The sequence below is a fragment of the Triticum aestivum genome, chromosome 2D, assembly GCF_018294505.1.
Source record: "Triticum aestivum cultivar Chinese Spring chromosome 2D, IWGSC CS RefSeq v2.1, whole genome shotgun sequence".
In the NCBI taxonomy this organism is placed as follows: Eukaryota; Viridiplantae; Streptophyta; class Magnoliopsida; order Poales; family Poaceae; genus Triticum; species Triticum aestivum.
In genome coordinates, this window is record NC_057799.1 from 329,063,475 (window position 1) to 329,080,761 (window position 17,287).

Below are 17,287 nucleotides of genomic sequence, written 5' to 3' on the forward strand. Positions count from 1 at the left end.
CTTCTCCGGAACACTTCCGGTGTCCGAATATAGTCGTCCAATATATCAATCTTTACGTCTCGACCATTTCGAGACTCCTCGTCATGTCCGTGATCACATCCGAGACTCCGAACAACCTTCGGTACATCAAATCATATAAACTCATAATAAAACTGTCATCGTAACTTTAAGCGTGCGGACCCTTTGGGTTCGAGAACTATGTAGACATGACCGAGACACCTCTCCGGTCAATAACCAATAGCGGGACCTGGATGCCCATATTGGCTCCTACATATTCTACGAAGATCTTTATCGGTCAGACCGCATAACAACATACGTTGTTCCCTTTGTCATCGGTATGTTACTTGCCCGAGATTCGATCGTCGGTATCTCGATACCTAGTTCAATCTCGTTACCGGCAAGTCTCTTTACTCGTTCCATAATACATCATCCCGTAACTAACTCATTAGTCACAATGCTTGCAAGGCTTATAGTGATGTGCATTACCGAGTGGGCCCTGAGATACCTCTCCGACAATCGGAGTGACAAATCCTAATCTCGAAATACGCCAACCCAACAAGTTCCTTTGGAGACACCTGTAGAGCACCTTTATAATCACCCAGTTACGTTGTGACGTTTGGTAGCACACAAAGTGTTCCTCCGGTAAACGGGAGTTGCATAATCTCATAGTCATAGGAACATGTATAAGTCATGAAGAAAGCAATAGCAACATACTAAACGATCGGGTGCTAAGCTAATGTAATGGGTCATGTCAATCACGTCATTCTCCTAATGAGGTGATCCCGTTAATCAAATGACAACTCATGTCTATGGCTAGGAAACATAACCATCTTTGATTAACGAACTAGTCAAGTAGAGGCATACTAGTGACACTTTGTTTGTCTATGTATTCACACATGTATTATGTTTCCAGTTAATACAATTCTAGCATGAATAATAAACATTTATCATGATATAAGGAAATATATAATACTTTATTATTGCCTCTAGGGCATATTTCCTTCAGCTACATAGAAATATGGAAGCTTATATGGATGACATAGTGGTCAAAACCAAGGACAGGGCCATGCTCGTGCAAGATTTAGAAGAAACATTCGCAAACCTGCGCAAAATCAACCTCAAGCTCAACCCAGAGTAGTGCGTGTTCGGTGTCCCCTCTGGAAAACTTCTCGGGTTCTTTGTGTCTCAACGCGGAATCGAAGCAAATCCCGACAAGATCAAAGCGATTGAGTAGATTGAGGTGCCGAGACAGGTCAAAGACGTCCGTAGGCTCGCCGGCTGTGTTGCTGCCCTGAGTAGGTTCATCTCCAAATCCGTTGAGCGCGCCCTCCCCTTTTCAAAGTTTTGAAAAGGCAGGTCCAGTAAAATGGACTCCGGAGGCAGAGGCAACACTGCAAGATTTGAAGAGGTACCTCTCCTCCACGCCAATACTAGTGGCGCCTAAACCACGAGAGCCGTTGCTGCTGTACTTAGCAGCAACGAATCAAGTGGTCAGTGATGCGCTGGTGGCACAGAGGGAACCTGAGGGAGAAGCAGCAGTTGCAGTAGAGCCATCAGATGGCGGGCCGGGGTCTTCCCCGGCAGAGCCTAACGCCAACAAACCAGAACCCCCGGCAAGGCCTAAACCCGGCGAGGCAGAGCCTAAGCGGATGGGCGAAGTGGGACAGAAGAAGAAGATGGTGTAGCACCCAGTGTATTTTGTCAGTTCCCTCTTGCAGGGGGCTAGGTCAAGATATTTGATGTCTACTACACAACCTTCTTCTTGTAAACGTTGTTGGGCCTCCAAGTGCAGAGGTTTGTAGGACAGTAGCAAATTTCCCTCAAGTGGATGACCTAAGGTTTATCAATCCGTGGGAGGCGTAGGATGAATATGGTCTCTCTCAAGCAACCCTGCAACCAAATAACAAAGAGTCTCTTGTGTCCCCAACACACCCAATACAATGGTAAATTGTATAGGTGCACTCGTTCGGCGAAGAGATGGTGATACAAGTGCAATATGGATGGTAGATATAAGTTTTTGTAATCTGAAAATATAAAAACAGCAAGGTAACTAATGATAAAAGTGAGCGTAAATGGTATTGCAATGCTAGGAAACAAGGCCTAGGGTTCATACTTTCACTAGTGCAAGTTCTCTCAACAATAATAACATAATTGGATCATATAACTATCCCTCAACATGCAATAAAGAGTCACTCCAAAGTCACTAATAGCGGAGAACAAACGGAGAGATTATTGTAGGGTACGAAACCACCTCAAAGTTATCCTTTCTGATCGATCTATTCAAGAGTCCGTAGTAAATAACACGAAGCTATTCTTTCTGTTCGATCTATCCTAGAGTCCATACTAGAATAACACCTTAAGACACAAATCAACCAAAACCCTAATGTCACCTAGATACTCCAATGTCACCTCAAGTATCCGCGGGTATGATTATACGATATGCATCACACAATCTCAGATTCATCTATTCAACAAACACAAAGTACTTCAAAGAGTGCCCCAAAGTTTCTACCGGAGAGTCAAGACGAAAACGTGTGCCAACCCCTATGCATAAGTTCACAAGGTCACTGAACCCGCAAGTTGATCACCAAAACATACATCAAGTAGATCACGTGAATATCCCATTGTCACCACAGATAAGCACATGCAAGACATACATCAAGTGTTCTCAAATCCTTAAAGACTCAATCCGATAAGATAACTTCAAAGGGAAAACTCAATCCATTACAAGAGGGTAGAGGGGGAGAAACATCATAAGATCCAACTATAATAGCAAAGCTCGCGATACATCAAGATCGTACCACCTCAAGAACACGAGAGAAAGATCAAACACATAGCTACTGGTACATACCCTCAGCCCCGAGGGTGAACTACTCCCTCCTCGTCATGGAGAGCGCCGGGATGATGAAGATGGCCACCGATGAGGGATCCCCCCTCCGGCAGGGTGCCGGAACAGGGTCCCGATTGGTTTTTGGTGGCTACAGAGGATTGCGGCGGCGGAACTCCCGGTCTATTCTGTTCCCCGAAGGTTTTAGGGTATATGGGAATATATAGGTGAAAGAAGTCGGTAAGGGGAGCCACGAGGGGCCCACGAGGGTGGAGGGCACGCCCTCCTGCCTCGTGCCCTCCTCGTTGATCCCCTGACGTGCACTCCAAGTCTCCCGTATTGCTTTCTTTCCAAAAATAACTTTTCCGAAGGTTTCATTCCGTTTGGACTCCGTTTGATATTCCTTTTCTGTGAAACACTGAAACAAGGAGAAAAACAAAAACTGGCACTGGGCTCTGGGTTAATAGGTTAGTCCCAAAAATAATATAAAAGTGTTCAATAAAGCCCATAAACATCCAAAACAGATAATATAATAGCATGGAACAATCAAAAATTATAGATACGTTGGAGACGTATCAATATTCTGGGATGTAGAAGCTGCTTTTCGGCCTTCTCATGGCCTCGAGAAAGCTGCGCCACTATTTCCAAGCTCACGAGATCACCGTTGTCACCCGCCTCCCTTTGCAACGGATTTTGCACAACCCAGATGCGACAGGGAGGATTGTGGAGTGGGCATTGGAGCTGTCGAGCTTTGGCCTCAGGTTTGAAAGTACTTCAATGATCAAGAGTCGAGCTTTGGTAGAGTTCATAGCAGAGTGGACCGCAACGCCCGACGAGGAGATTCAAGAGACCGCCCTTCCCGGCAAGGAGACGAGCAGTGAGTGGATTATGTATTTTGATGGAGCTTTCTCACTCCAAGGTGCTAGTGCCGGCGTGCTACTCGTCGCACCCACCGGAGAGCACCTCAAGTACATAATCCAGATGCACTTCCCCCGGGAAAAATCAACGAACAATACGGCGGAGTACAAGGGGTTGCTTGCCGGTCTCAGGATCGCGGCAGACCTCGAAATCAAGAAGCTCATCATCAGAGGTGATTCGCAACTCGTTGTCAAGCAAGTCAACAAGGATTACCAGAGCCCGTTGATGGAGACCTACGTGAATGAAGTGAGGAAGTTGGGAGAACGTTTCGACGGCCTACAGGCAGAACATGTTCCCCGAGCGGAGAACAGCATTGCCGACGACCTGTCGAAACGCGCTGCCCTCAAGTTGCCTGTGGAACCAGGTACCTTTGTACTTCAGTTAATACAACCATCCGTAGAGCCATCAGCAGGGCAGAGCAAGCGAAGGAAGACAAGCCCCGGCAAGTACCTTCCCACCGAGCTCCCAGGAGCCACCGGCAAGGAGGTTGCCGGGTACCCCAAGCTTGCCGAGGGGCAACTACCTCCGACGGGGCCCCAGGCCCTGACCGTAGAGGCAGCTGCCCCTGCGGCGAAGATGTGCCTTCGGTCCTTGCCGTCGAGCCCCAGGCTCCGGCATGGGTGCAGCCCACCGTCCGTTTCCTCCAAACAGGAGAACTCCCCGAGGAGCAGGAAGAAGCAAAGAAAGTAGCCTGTCGGTCTAACATGTACCAGTTTGTGGATGATACCCTGTACCGAGGAAGGCCAAACGGAGTCAGGCTGAAGTGCATTCCTCAAGAGGACGGACTAGAGCTGTTGGCAGAGATACATGGAGGTATGTGTGGCTCCCACATAGGGTCAAGGGCCCTTCCCGGCAAGGCATTCCGGCAAGGTTTCTTCTGGCCCACAGCCCTCCAGGATGCAGCTGCGCTAGTAACCAAGTGTGAAGCGTGTCAGTTCCATTCGAAGAAGCTTCATCAACCAGCTCAAGCGCTTCAAACAATCCCTCTCTCCTGGCCATTTTTGGTCTGGGGGCTCGACATGTTGGGCCCCTTCCCCCGTGCTGTCGGGGGCTTTGAGTACTTGTGTGTCGCAATCGACAAGTTCACAAAGTGGCCCGAGGTTGAGGCAGTGAGGAAGGTGACAACACGGTCAGCCGTCAAGTTCTTCAAGGGGCTAGTTTGTCGTTTTGGTGTGCCGAACAGGGTCATCACCGACAACAGCACGCTGTTCACAAGCCGCACCTTCATGCAATATATCCAGGACCTCGGTAGCAGGGTCTGTTTCGCTTCGGTGGCACACCCACGGAGCAATGGCCAGGCGGAGAGGGAAAACGCTGAAGTACTGCGAGGCCTGAGGACGAAGACTTTTGGCAGGTTGCACAAGTGTGGAAGGCACTGGATAATGAGTTCCCGACGGTTCTTTGGTCGATCAGAATGACACCAAATCGAGCCACCGGCCAGACACCCTTTGCCCTGGTATACAGGGCAGAAGCAGTTCTCCCCATGAAACTCACATATGGGTCACCTCGAGTGCTCACTTATGACGAGCTTGAGCAAGAGCAGTTGCGGCAAGATGACGCGACGCTCCTTGAGGAAGATAGTCTTCGGGCGGCTGTGCGAGCTGCACGCTACCAGCAGGCCTCGCCGCTACCATAGCCGCAAGGTTCATGCCTGAAGCCTTGAGGAAGTCGACCTTGTTCTTCGGCGCATTCAGTCGGCCAAGAATTCCAACAAATTGACGCCGAAGTGGGAAGGCCCTTATCGGGTAATACAAGTCACCAGGCCTGGCGCAGTCCGCCTGGAGACCGAAGATGGTATCCCAGTGAGCAACTCCTGGAACATTGAACATTTTCGTAAGTTTTACCCATGAGGCGCGGTTGCCGGGCCTCCCGGCAAGCCACCCTTTGTACAAAGCCAGGCGCAGACCCTGAGCATAAATAAATGGAGCGCTGGCGCCCTAAGTTATAACATGCATGCTAGGTTGAGTCTCTCTCTGTTAGGGTTGATAGTGCTTAGCGGCGACTAACCCCTAGCATAGAGGTCGAGTATGCGTCTCTCTTTTCCTTCCCGTCCTTTTTGGTTCATAGGGTGCATGGACATTTCTGCTGAGCTGTTTGGAAGAAAGAGAATAGGCCGACGCCCCGACCCCGACAAGCCAAGGTTGCCGGGGGCTGCAGACCCAAACATCCGACCACGGCAAGCCAAGATTGCCGGGGGCTGCAAAATCAGATAAGTCTTTCCTCCCCCACTCCTTGCTCCCGTATGGAACTTGGACATGCGAGACTTCGCTCATTCTTATACCATCATGCTCCCTCTTTCCCGTATCCAAAAGCCTTACTTTGGGCCGGAACTTGGTCGTAGTGCGGTGGGAAAGGAACGGGCGAAGGGCCCAATCCTACTTTGCCCCTGCCTCCGCGAAGGGCGAGAGTGCAGTCGAGCTATAGAGCAGGAGGACGGCAAGGTCTGTTGCCGGGTTACAATGTTTATCTCAAGATGACGAGGACCAGTTCCTTGGTGCGGGCCTCGCCCACGCACAAAAGAAGCCCGGCAATCACCCTTCTCTTCATTAATGCTTTCTTGACAAGTACATTTCGTACGGAATGCATACATGAGCAAGGGGATTACAAGGTTTAAATCTAACAAGTGCCCGCAGGCTTAAAAACTAAAAAAGATAAGTGCCCCGTGATCCTCGTTCTTGCCCCTTTCCTCCCACGTGCGGCAGGTGAAGGCAAAAAGGAGGCAACGGGGAACGCGCCGATGAAGAGCTTGACGAGTGTCGGTGTCAAAACCGGCGGATCTCGGGTAGGGAGTCCCGAACTGTGCGTCTAGGATCGATGGTAACAGGAGACGGGGGACACGATGTTTACCCAGGTTCGGGCCCTCTCTATGGAGGTAATACCCTACTTCCTGCTTGATTGATCTTGATGAATATGAGTGTTACAAGAGTTGATCTACCATGAGATCGTAATGCTAAACCCTGGAAGTCTAGCCTTTGTGAATATGCTAATGAATGTGCCCTATCCAGACTATGCTCTCTGGTTTATATAGACACCAGAGAGATCTAGGGTTACATGGAGTCGGTTACATAAGAAGGAATCTTCACAGCTGGTCGCCTAACTTGCCTTCCACGCCAAGGAGAGTCCAATCCGGACACGAGTATGGTCTTCGGTCTTCATGTCTTCACAGCCCATCAGTCCGGCCCATGGATAACAGGCCGGACGCCCGAGGACCCCTTAGTCCAGGACTCCCTCAGTAGCCCCTGAACCTGGCTTCAATGACGAGGAGTCCGGCGCGCAGATTGTCTTCGGCATTGCAAGGCGGGTTCCCCTTTCTCCGAACTCCAAGATAGTCTTCGGATGCGATGATTGTATCCGGACCCGTTATACACGCCATACACAACCGCAGAGAGAATATAATATTTGCATGAATCTAATCTGTTGATAGCTTCTTTACAACACGACATAGCGTTTGTCCGGTCATAATTTCGAACCGTTTTTCTTCTGCCATCCCACGTTTCGAGACGCGGTTGCTATTGGCATGTCTTGTCAAAGCAGAGATCATGTCCCCTTATTGCGGGATTCTCATCAATGCGGGCATGGGTAACCCAACCGTGCCGTTTGCACAGCCCTTGGGAATAGGCGAATCTTAAGGCGAGTGAGGAGGCGTTTAATATTTGCTGCCTTTATAAGGGGATAAGGATTCTCTCTTCCTCTTCTCATGCTCTCTCTCTGTCTCCGCCTTCCCGATCTCGAGCTCCAGCTCCCAAGTTCTCATCTCCTTTCCACTCAAGCAACCATGTCCGGATCCGGTGGTCAGGGCAAGTGGATGGTATCCTCCGTCAAGGAGGAGGACATTACTGAGCTCCGAGTGGACGGATATTTGGCGAAGGGAATCGCCCACCGCTTGCCGGCCGAGGGACAAATCGTCCCCACGCCGGAGCCCAACGAGAGGGTAGTATTCCTTCCTCATTTCTTCCGTGGGCTGGGGTTTCCACTCCACCCTTTCGTCCACAGGCTGATGTATTATTATGGGATAGATTTCCATGATCTGTCCCCGAATTCCTTCCTCAACATCTCGGCGTTTATCGTCGTGTGTGAGGCCTTCCTCCGCATCCAGCCCCACTTCGGGCTGTGGCTCAAAGTCTTCAACGTAAAGCCGAAGGTAGTGGATGGCCAGCACGCGGAGTGCGGAGGAGCCATGGTGAGCAAGATGTCCAATGTCTCCTGGCCCAAGGGCACCTTTGTGGATACGGTAAAGGAATGGCAGAAGCAGTGGTTCTACATCACAGAACCACGCGACACTACCTAGGCCGTAACTCCGAATTCCGCTCCGGCGCTCCTATGTGACTCACCTCCTGGGTCGAGAAGAGTCCGGACTGGTGTTCACCTGACGAGCTGATAGCGTTGCAGACGCGCGTTCAAAGCATGGTGACCAAGAATGTCAAGCTCGTCGACGTGATCCAGGTGATGTTAATTCACCAGATTCTTCCGTGCCAGCACCGAAGCCGCCCTCTGTGGGAGTTCAATTCGAAGAAGCACCAGACCTTGGTAAGGCTCTTCGAGACTACTCACGAAGGCGCCTGGAAGTTGCTTTTTAAGGGTAACGAGCAGCCACCGGCCACGGATTCAGACCGTGGTCACGACTGTACACACCCCGCCAACAAGGTATATTATTTCTGACGTATCCCCAACCTCATTGTTTCGAGGATGATGTCTGAGCTTTTATTATGGTTCCTTCAGGACTGGATGGAGAGGGCAAAGCGGATCCAGTGTCCGGCTCCGCTGCCTGAAGAACCAGTCATCCCGCGTCTAGCGAAGATGCTGGTACCGGTGCCATATAAGGCGCCGGAGAAGAAGGCCAAGAAGAAGGCAAAGGGGGCCAAGAGTGGCCTCCGCCGTAAGGGCACTTCGGACGTGGCGTCCGAAGATGATGAAACTAATTCCTCTGTCCCTGAGGACAATGACGAGGAAGAGGAGGAGGAGGAAGAAAACCATCCCCCCCTAAGGAGAGGAAGAAGAAGAGGGCGGCTCCGGCACATCTGGAGGCGGAGACGCCCAAGAAGGGGAAGGGCATTCCAGCGGTCAACACCGTGTGGGACGTTGACAGCAATCGGGAACGACGCCCCCGCACTAAGCCCCAGGATGCATCGGAAGTGACAGGGCTCGCTCGTGCACACATCCAACCCTTTCTCTCAATTATCTTGATGTAGTTAACTGTACTATTGTAGTCCGGCCCGCGACCTAATCCAGCGATCCTCATCTGGAGGTTCGTTGGCTCCATCGGAGATGGCGAGCCAGTCACCACCGCCTGCTTACTCCCCCGGGGCCAGGGATGACACCGAAGTGCTGTCCCTCAGGGCCGATCCGAACCGGGGAGGAGCCCAGGACGCTGTCCGGGAGGCGCCACGAGGCGAAGCCTCCACTGCCGGACACATCGAGGAGACGATCCCCATGGAGACCGGCGAAGAGGGCTGCATCCAGTTTGGCCCTCAGCCGAATACGATTCCGGAGACCCATATGGCTCCGGAGTCGGGCAAGCAGCCCCCTTTGAAGGAGGGGGGTGCGCCGCTTCCGCCGGTGGTCCCTGTCCATCCAGGGGCACGGGACAACCTGATGGAGGCGCTATGAGGCACCTCCGTTATGGACGAGCACCGTGTCCTTATGGGCGCGGTGATTGAGAAGGTTCAGTCCACCAAGAGTGGACTGAACGAAGCCTGCAGCAACCTGTTGACAGGTTTCGAGGTAAGTGACATAGAAAGAGAAAAAAAAAACCTGTAGTCAGTAGCCCCTGAGACACTGTCCGGTGTTCGGCGAGAAGAACCGGACAGAGGATCTATTGTAGGAGACTAACATAACATGTATGCATAAGCAGGCGTCGCTGTTGGCCGCAACCTCGCATGCTGCCGAAGTCTCTGAATTGAGGCAGAGGCTGGAGCGGACCGAGAACGAGCTCGGCGAGGTTACAATGCGGCTTCAGGAGAAGCAAGGTGAGTAACGTCTTGCTGTGTGTTCGGAAAGCATAGGTGCTATGTACTGACTGTAATGTCGTAATATGTGCAGGAGCCGCGACCGAGGTCGAGGCCCTAAGGAAGGCCTTGGGTGAGGCCAAGGAGAAAACTGTCCACTAGGAGGCCACTCATAAGAAGCTCAAGGCCCGGGTCAAAGAAGTCCAGCAGGAGCTCGACCTTGGAGAATGATGCGTCGGCTCAAGAGGCCGAACTCACAAAGGCTCATTAGAGCACGGAGACCACACAGAATGAGGCCCAAGCCGCCCTCCAGGAGATCCAGGAGGCCAAGAAGATCACGGCGGGTAAGGCATTTAAGATGCAAAGCAAGTATGTGGAGAAGCAATACCTTTTACTAACCCGGGTTCGGAGTTCCCCAAAGGCTTTTGTAGATCTGCCACGCAGCGTATCAAACGCTGCAGAGTTCTACCGAGCCGAAGGAGGAGGTTCTACGAAGAAGCTATTCCGGTCGCAGTATGCGATGCCAGAGCATCCCGTGTCCTTCACCGATCAGCTGAAGCAACTGGTGGAGCTGCACAGGGTGGCCGAACTAGCCATGAAGGATTTGACAATCCCGCTATGGCCAGCCGAAGCTATGCCCGGTAGCTACTTCAGACTCGTGATGCGGCTGGTGGAAGCCTGTCCGCGGTGGCCTTCAATACAGGCAGAGCGCTTGACGACGTCCAGCCGCGGACAGGCTTCCAACTTCGACGGTGTTCATCTTCGTATGGCCTTCGCTCATTGCAAGATGTGGTGGGCGAAGATGAACACCGTCGAAGTTGCCAGCGGGCCGCCGGAGGGCAAGGAGCACCGCACACCCGAGAGATATTTTGCGGATGTCGCAGAAGGGTCTCGACTTGTGGCAGCTCAATGTTCGCAGGACATTGTATTTGAATAAATGTATCCATGTTGCCCTTGCATTATATTATGGAAACAAAGCCTGTAATGTAATTTTGTTATGCTTTAACCGTTTCCTCCTGTGCGGCCGTATTGTTTGTAATCTGAGGGTTGGCCAGTCGTCGGCTTCTGCCCTCACGTAGGTAGTACAGAGGTGTTCGGGATGGGATCTAAACAATCTTTATCCAATTATATGGTCCTTTGGAGGAGTTGTTTAGCGCAACGAACAAGGCAATCATAATATACGGCTTGAACGCCCTCACTTAGCCATAGGAGTTTTATAATTAAGCAAGTGTGCAGCCCCTGGTCCGAGCCAGGGTGCTGTCAGCAGCTGATCGGGAAGCGCCGATCCTTCGCATGACGCGGAAAAAATATCCAACGATTTTGTAACACTCGAACAGCTGACCGGCTCTCGCCGTATCATGACAGTCAGTTTTCGGCTTTCTCTACTGAGGTGCTCATCCGGTCAAGGCCAGGGCACAATCGCAGTAGTTCTCCCTTTACTACCCTAGCCGATAGAGCGGAACGTAGGGTAGCAAGCACAGGAGCCGGACAACCCAACTATTGACCAAAGACATGATTCGGAGCCAATGCATATAATGCTAAATTCGGGGTGCCGAACTTATGTATAAGAAGTGTTTGGACTGTGCTGCCGTATTATGGGGCGATAAATAGCCCCTGGCGAATATGAGACGTACCAAAAAGTACCGATGCCGCCGATAAGCAGATCGAAACAAAATGAAGTAAGAGGCGAAAACCACAGAAACTGGGCCGCAAACCATTTTCATTATGACTGGACGGATACGTCAAGGCGTATATTGTACAAAGTGTGATAGGCCTCCAGGCTATTTAACATGCCGGAATCAAGAGGGTGCAGCGTGCGGATCCTGAGAAATAAATATAAATACCGTCAAGAAGACGTATAGAGGTTACTCTACGCACCTATGCTGCTTGCATCCTTTATATGCCGATCCTTCAAAGGGACCGGTCAGCAGGCCCGTGGGAAAAGAAACCTGAAATAAAAAGAAAAAGGTGAAAAGTATGTGTGTCCAGGATCGGTCTAGCCAAACTGTAGATCCCGGGTTAGCTTCTGCCTCCGTCTATGTCCATGGGATTTTGAGTGCGTAATTATGTACGCGTGGTGCGAATGCCACTACTTCAACGGGACTGGGACGGAGGCCGAATTGCTAATCGAGCTCTTGACGAGCCGCGCTGTGCTGCTGCAGTGTAGTCCGGAACCTCTTGATGGTGTCCAGGGGCTCGACAGCCGCACTATGGTGCTGCTTGAGAAGGCTGCTCTGTACCTCTCCTGCTAGGGCGGCGGTGTGCTCCTCTGTTCGGAGGGAGCATTCCATATTTCCATTGACTGTTATGACGCCACGTGGACCGGGCATCTTGAGCTTGAGATAAGCATAGTGTGGCACTGCGTTGAATCTAGAAAACGGTGTTCGTCCGAGCAGTGCGTGGTAGCCGCTGCAGAAGGGGACGATGTCAAAGATTAACTCCTCACTTCGGAAGTTCTCCGGAGAACCGAAGACCACTTCCAGCGTGATTGAGCCCGTACAGCGGGCCTCTATGACTGGTATGACTCCTTTGAAGGTAGCCTTTGTTGGTTTGATTCGTGAGGGGTCAATGCCCATCTTCCGCATCGTGTCTTGATAGAGCAGGTTGAGGCTGCTACCACCGTCCATCAGGACTCGTGTTAGGTGAAACCCGTCAATAATTGGGTCAAGGACTAGTGCGGTTGAACCGCCGTGGCGGATACTAGTTGGGTGGTCTCGACGATCGAAGGTGATCGGAAACGACGACCATGGATTGAATTTTGGGGTGACTAGCTCTACGGCGTAGACGTCCCTAAGTGCTCGCTTATGCTCCCTTTTAGGGATGTGTGTAGCGTATATCATGCTCACCGTTTTGGCTTGAGGGGGAAATTTCTTCTGCCCCCCAGTGTTCGGCTGCCGGGGCTCTTCGTCCTCGTCGTCACTTTGTGATCCCTTTTCCTTGTTTTCGGCATTTAACTTGCCAGCCTGCTTGAAAACCCAACAATCCCTGTTGGTATGATTAGCTTGCTTATCCGGGGTGCCGTGTATCTGGCACGGACGGTCGAGTATGCGGTCCAGGCTGGAAGGTCCTTCATTGTTCCTTTTGTAGGGCTTCTTCCGTTGGCCGGACTTGGAGCCAGTGAATCCGGCGTTGACCGTGGTGTCATCGGTGTTTTTGCCATTGCTTCGGCGTTTGTGTCTATTGCGCCGGAGCTTGCTAGTGCTATTCTTGGCCTCGGAGGGGCCTGTCTCGCTGGCTGTGTTGTTACTACGGGCCAGCTTCCACCGACCTACTTCTTCCTCCTATATATATCTACGTACCCCGAAAACATCCAGGAGCACCACGAAACCCTATTTCCACCGCCGCAACCTTCTGTACCCGTGAGATCCCATCTTGGGGCCTTTTCCGGCACTCCGCCGGAGGGGGAATCGATCACGGAGGGCTTCTACATCAACACCATAGCCTCTTCGATGATGTGTGAGTAGTTTACCTCAGACCTTCGGGTCCATAGTTATTAGCTAGATGGCTTCTTCTCTCTCTTTGGATCTCAATACAATGTTCTCCTCGATCTTCTTGGAGATCTATTTGATGTAACTCTTTTTGCGGTGTGTTTGTCGAGATCCGATGAATTGTGGGTTTATGATCAAGATTATCTATGAACAATATTTGGTTCTTCTCTGAATTCTTTTATGTATGATTGGTTATCTTTGCAAGTCTCTTCGAATTATCAGTTTGGTTTGGCCTACTAGATTGATCTTTCTTGCAATGGGAGAAGTGCTTAGCTTTGGGTTCAATCATGCGGTGCTCGATCCCAGTGACAACAGGGGAAACGCCACGTATTGTATTGTCACAATCGAGGATAAAAAGATGGGGTTTATATCATATTGCTTGAGTTTATCCCTCTACATCATGTCATCTTGCCTAATGCGTTACTCTGTTCTTATGAACTTAATACTCTAGATGCATGCTGGATAGCGGTCGATGTGTGGAGTAATAGTAGTAGATGCAGGCAGGAGTCGGTCTACTTGTCGCGGACGTGATGCCTATATGCATGATCATGGATAGATATTCTCATAACTATGCGCTTTTCTATCAATTTCTCAACAGTAATTTGTTCACCCATCGTAATACTTATGCTATCTTGAGATAAGCCAGTAGTGAAACCTATGGGCTCCGGGTCTATCTTCCATCATATTAATCTTCCGTCAACTAGCTATTTCTATCTTAGTTGCAATCTTTACTTTTAGTCTTTATCATAAAAATACCAAAAATATTATCTTATCATCTCTATCAGATCTCACTTTTGCAAGTGTCCGTGAAGGGATTGACAACCCCTTTATCACGTTGGTTGCAAGGTTCTTATTTGTTTGTGTAGTACGAGGGACTTGCGTGTGGCCTCCTACTAGATTGATACCTTGGTTCTCAAAAACTGAGGGAAATACTTACGCTACTTTGCTGCATCACCCTTTCCTCTTCAAGGGAAAACCAACGCATGCTCAAGAGGTAGCAAGAAGGATTTCTGGCGCCGTTGCCGGGGAGTCTATGCACAAGTCAAGACATACCAAGTACCCATCACAAACTCTTATCCCTCACATTACATTATTTGCCATTTGCCTCTCGTTTTCCTCTCCCCCACTTCACCCTTGCCGTTTTATTCGCCCTCTCTTTCCGTTCGCCTCTTTTTCGCCTGCTTCTTGTGTGTTCGCTCTCTATGCTGCCGTCATGTCTGAAACTGGGGAGGTTATCGTTGACAAGGATAATAATATGGAAAAATTTGATGATTTTGGTGATCCTCTTGAAGATCCTACCATTTTACACACTAAAAAGTTTTGGATTGGTAGCGGTAATATCATTGGGAAGGGAGTCATTCAAGATTTCTTTACTTGTGCCGGTGCCCTGCCCTCTATGGGTGGGTCTATCCTTCATAGAACTAGTAGTATTGCGGATGCTATATCCTTTCTCATAGTTGAACTTGAAAGACAATTTATCCATTTGCATCCTTGCATACAAAGGATTTTTCTAGAGTTTTCCAATATCGAGCATTCTTCTGTTAAGCGAACAACTACTATCTTTTTGGCACATGAGTTCAGATTTATAATGAAAGAGGCCAATGAAATTTTTGTGAATTATAGGGTGGACGCTGGTCGTCCTCCCATAGAAGCTATCCTTTTTAATCAAGAATACTTAATGCGTTTACGATCCTTAGATCATGTTGCTTACAATGAAAACCTTAGAAAAAAGGTTCCTACCGATGTTCTAGTTGATAGAATTTCTGAACTCAATGATGACTTTGCTATTTAGAACAACGGGTTAGGTTTTTCTATTGAACAAAGGCTCATGACTTACTGCCAAAAGAATGCTTATAATGATGAATTGGTTGTGCAATATAAGGGGCCAAAGGAGGAACCCATACCTCCCGAGCTTGATCTTGGGGACTTTTGTCCCATTAAATTTAGCCCTTTTGATTACTTTTTCTTGCCACAAAGAAAACTTTCTACTGAACGTAGGGAATATGAGAAGAGTTTTCATGATTTACCTTACCATTATTATGGCAATACCTAGATCTATCCTTGCATTTATGCCTAGCTAGGGGCGTTAAACGATAGCGCTTGTTGGGAGGCAACCCAATTTTATTTTTGTTTTGTGCTTTTTGCTTCTGTTTAGTAATAAATCTTTCATCTAGCCTCTGGTTAGATGTGTTTTATGTTTTAATTAGTGTTTGTGCCAAGTAGAACCTTTGGGAAGACTTGGGTGAAGTCTTTTTGATCTTGCTGTAAAAAACAAAAACTTTAGTGCTCACGAGATTAGATACAACTTTTTACTGCAGAGTGCTATTTAGTTGATTCTTTTTGCAGATGGTTAATAGATAAATTCCTCACGTCCAGAAATTTATTTTAGAATTTTTTGAGTTCCAGAAGTATGCGTTTGATACAGATTACTACAGACTGTTCTGTTTTTGACAGATTCTGTTTTTCGTGTGTTGTTTGCTTATTTTGATGAATCTATGGCTAGTATCGGAGGTTATGAACCATAGAGAAGTTGGAATAAAGTAGGTTTAACACCAATATAAATAAATAATGAGTTCATTACATTACCTTGAAGTGGTGTTTTGTTTTCTTTCGCTAACGGAGCTCATGAGATTTTCTGTTAAGTTTTGTGTTGTGAAGTTTTCAAGTTTTGGGTAAAGATTTGATGGATTATGGAACAAGGAGTGGAAAGAGCCTAATCTTGGGGATGCCCAAGGCACCCCAAGTCAAAATACAAGGACAACCAAAAAGCCTAGGCTTGGGGATGCCCCGGAAGGCATCCCCTCTTTTGTCTTCGTCCATCGGTAACTTTACTTGGAGCTATATTTTTATTCACCACATGATATGTGTTTTGCTTGGAGCGTATTGTATGATTTGAGTCTTTGATTTTTAGTTTACCACAATCATCCTTTCTGTACACACCTTTTGGGAGAGACACACATTAATCGGCATTTATTAGAATACTCTATGTGCTTCACTTATATCTTTTGAGCTAGAAAATTTTGCTCTAGTGCTTCACTTATATCTTTTAGAGCATGGCGGTGGTTCTATTTTATAGAAATTATTGATCTCTCATGCTTCACTTATATTATTTTGAGAGTCTTTTAGAACAGCATGGTAATTTGCTTTGGTTAAAATTTTAGTTCTAAAGTGATGAGCATCCAAGATAGGTATAATAAAAACTATCATATAAAAAGTGCATTGAATACTACGAGAAGTTTGATACTCAATAATTGTTTTGAGATATGAAGATGGTGATATTAGAGTCATGCTAGTTGAGTAGTTGTGGATTTGAAAAATACTTGTGTTAAAGTTTGTAATTCCCGTAGCATGCACGTATGGTGAACCGTTATGTGATGTAGTCGGAGCATGATTTATTTATTGATTGTCTTCCTTATGAGTGGCGGTCGGGGACGAGCGATGGTCTTTTCTTACCAATATATCCCCCTAGGAGCATGCGCGTAGTACTTTGTTTCGATAACTAATAGATTTTGCAATAAGCACGTGAGTTCTTTATGACTAATGTTGAGTCCATGGATTATACGCACTCTCACCCTTCCACCATTGCTGGCCTCTCTAATACCGCGCACCTTTCGCCGGTATCATACACCCACCATATATCTTCCTCAAAACAGCCACCATACCCACCTATTATGGCATTTTCATAGCCATTTCGAGATATATTGCCATGCAACTTACCACCGTTCCGTTTATTATGACACGCTTCATCATTGTCATATTGCTTTGCATGATCATGTAGTTGACATCGTATTTGTGGCAAAGGCACCATTCATAATTCTTGCATACATGCCACTCTTGATTCATTGCATATCCCGGTACCCCGCCGGAGGCATTCACATAGAGTCATATTTTGTTCTAAGTATTGAGTTGTAATTTTTGAGTTGTAAGTAAATAAAAGTGTGATGATCATCATTATTAGAGCATTGTCCCATGTGAGGAAAGGATGATGGAGACTATGATTCCCCCACAAGTCGGGATGAGACTCCGGACTAAATAAAAAAAGAGAAAGAAAAGAGGCCATAAAAAAGGCCCAAACAAAAAAAAGAAAAAAAGAAAAAAAATGATGAGAG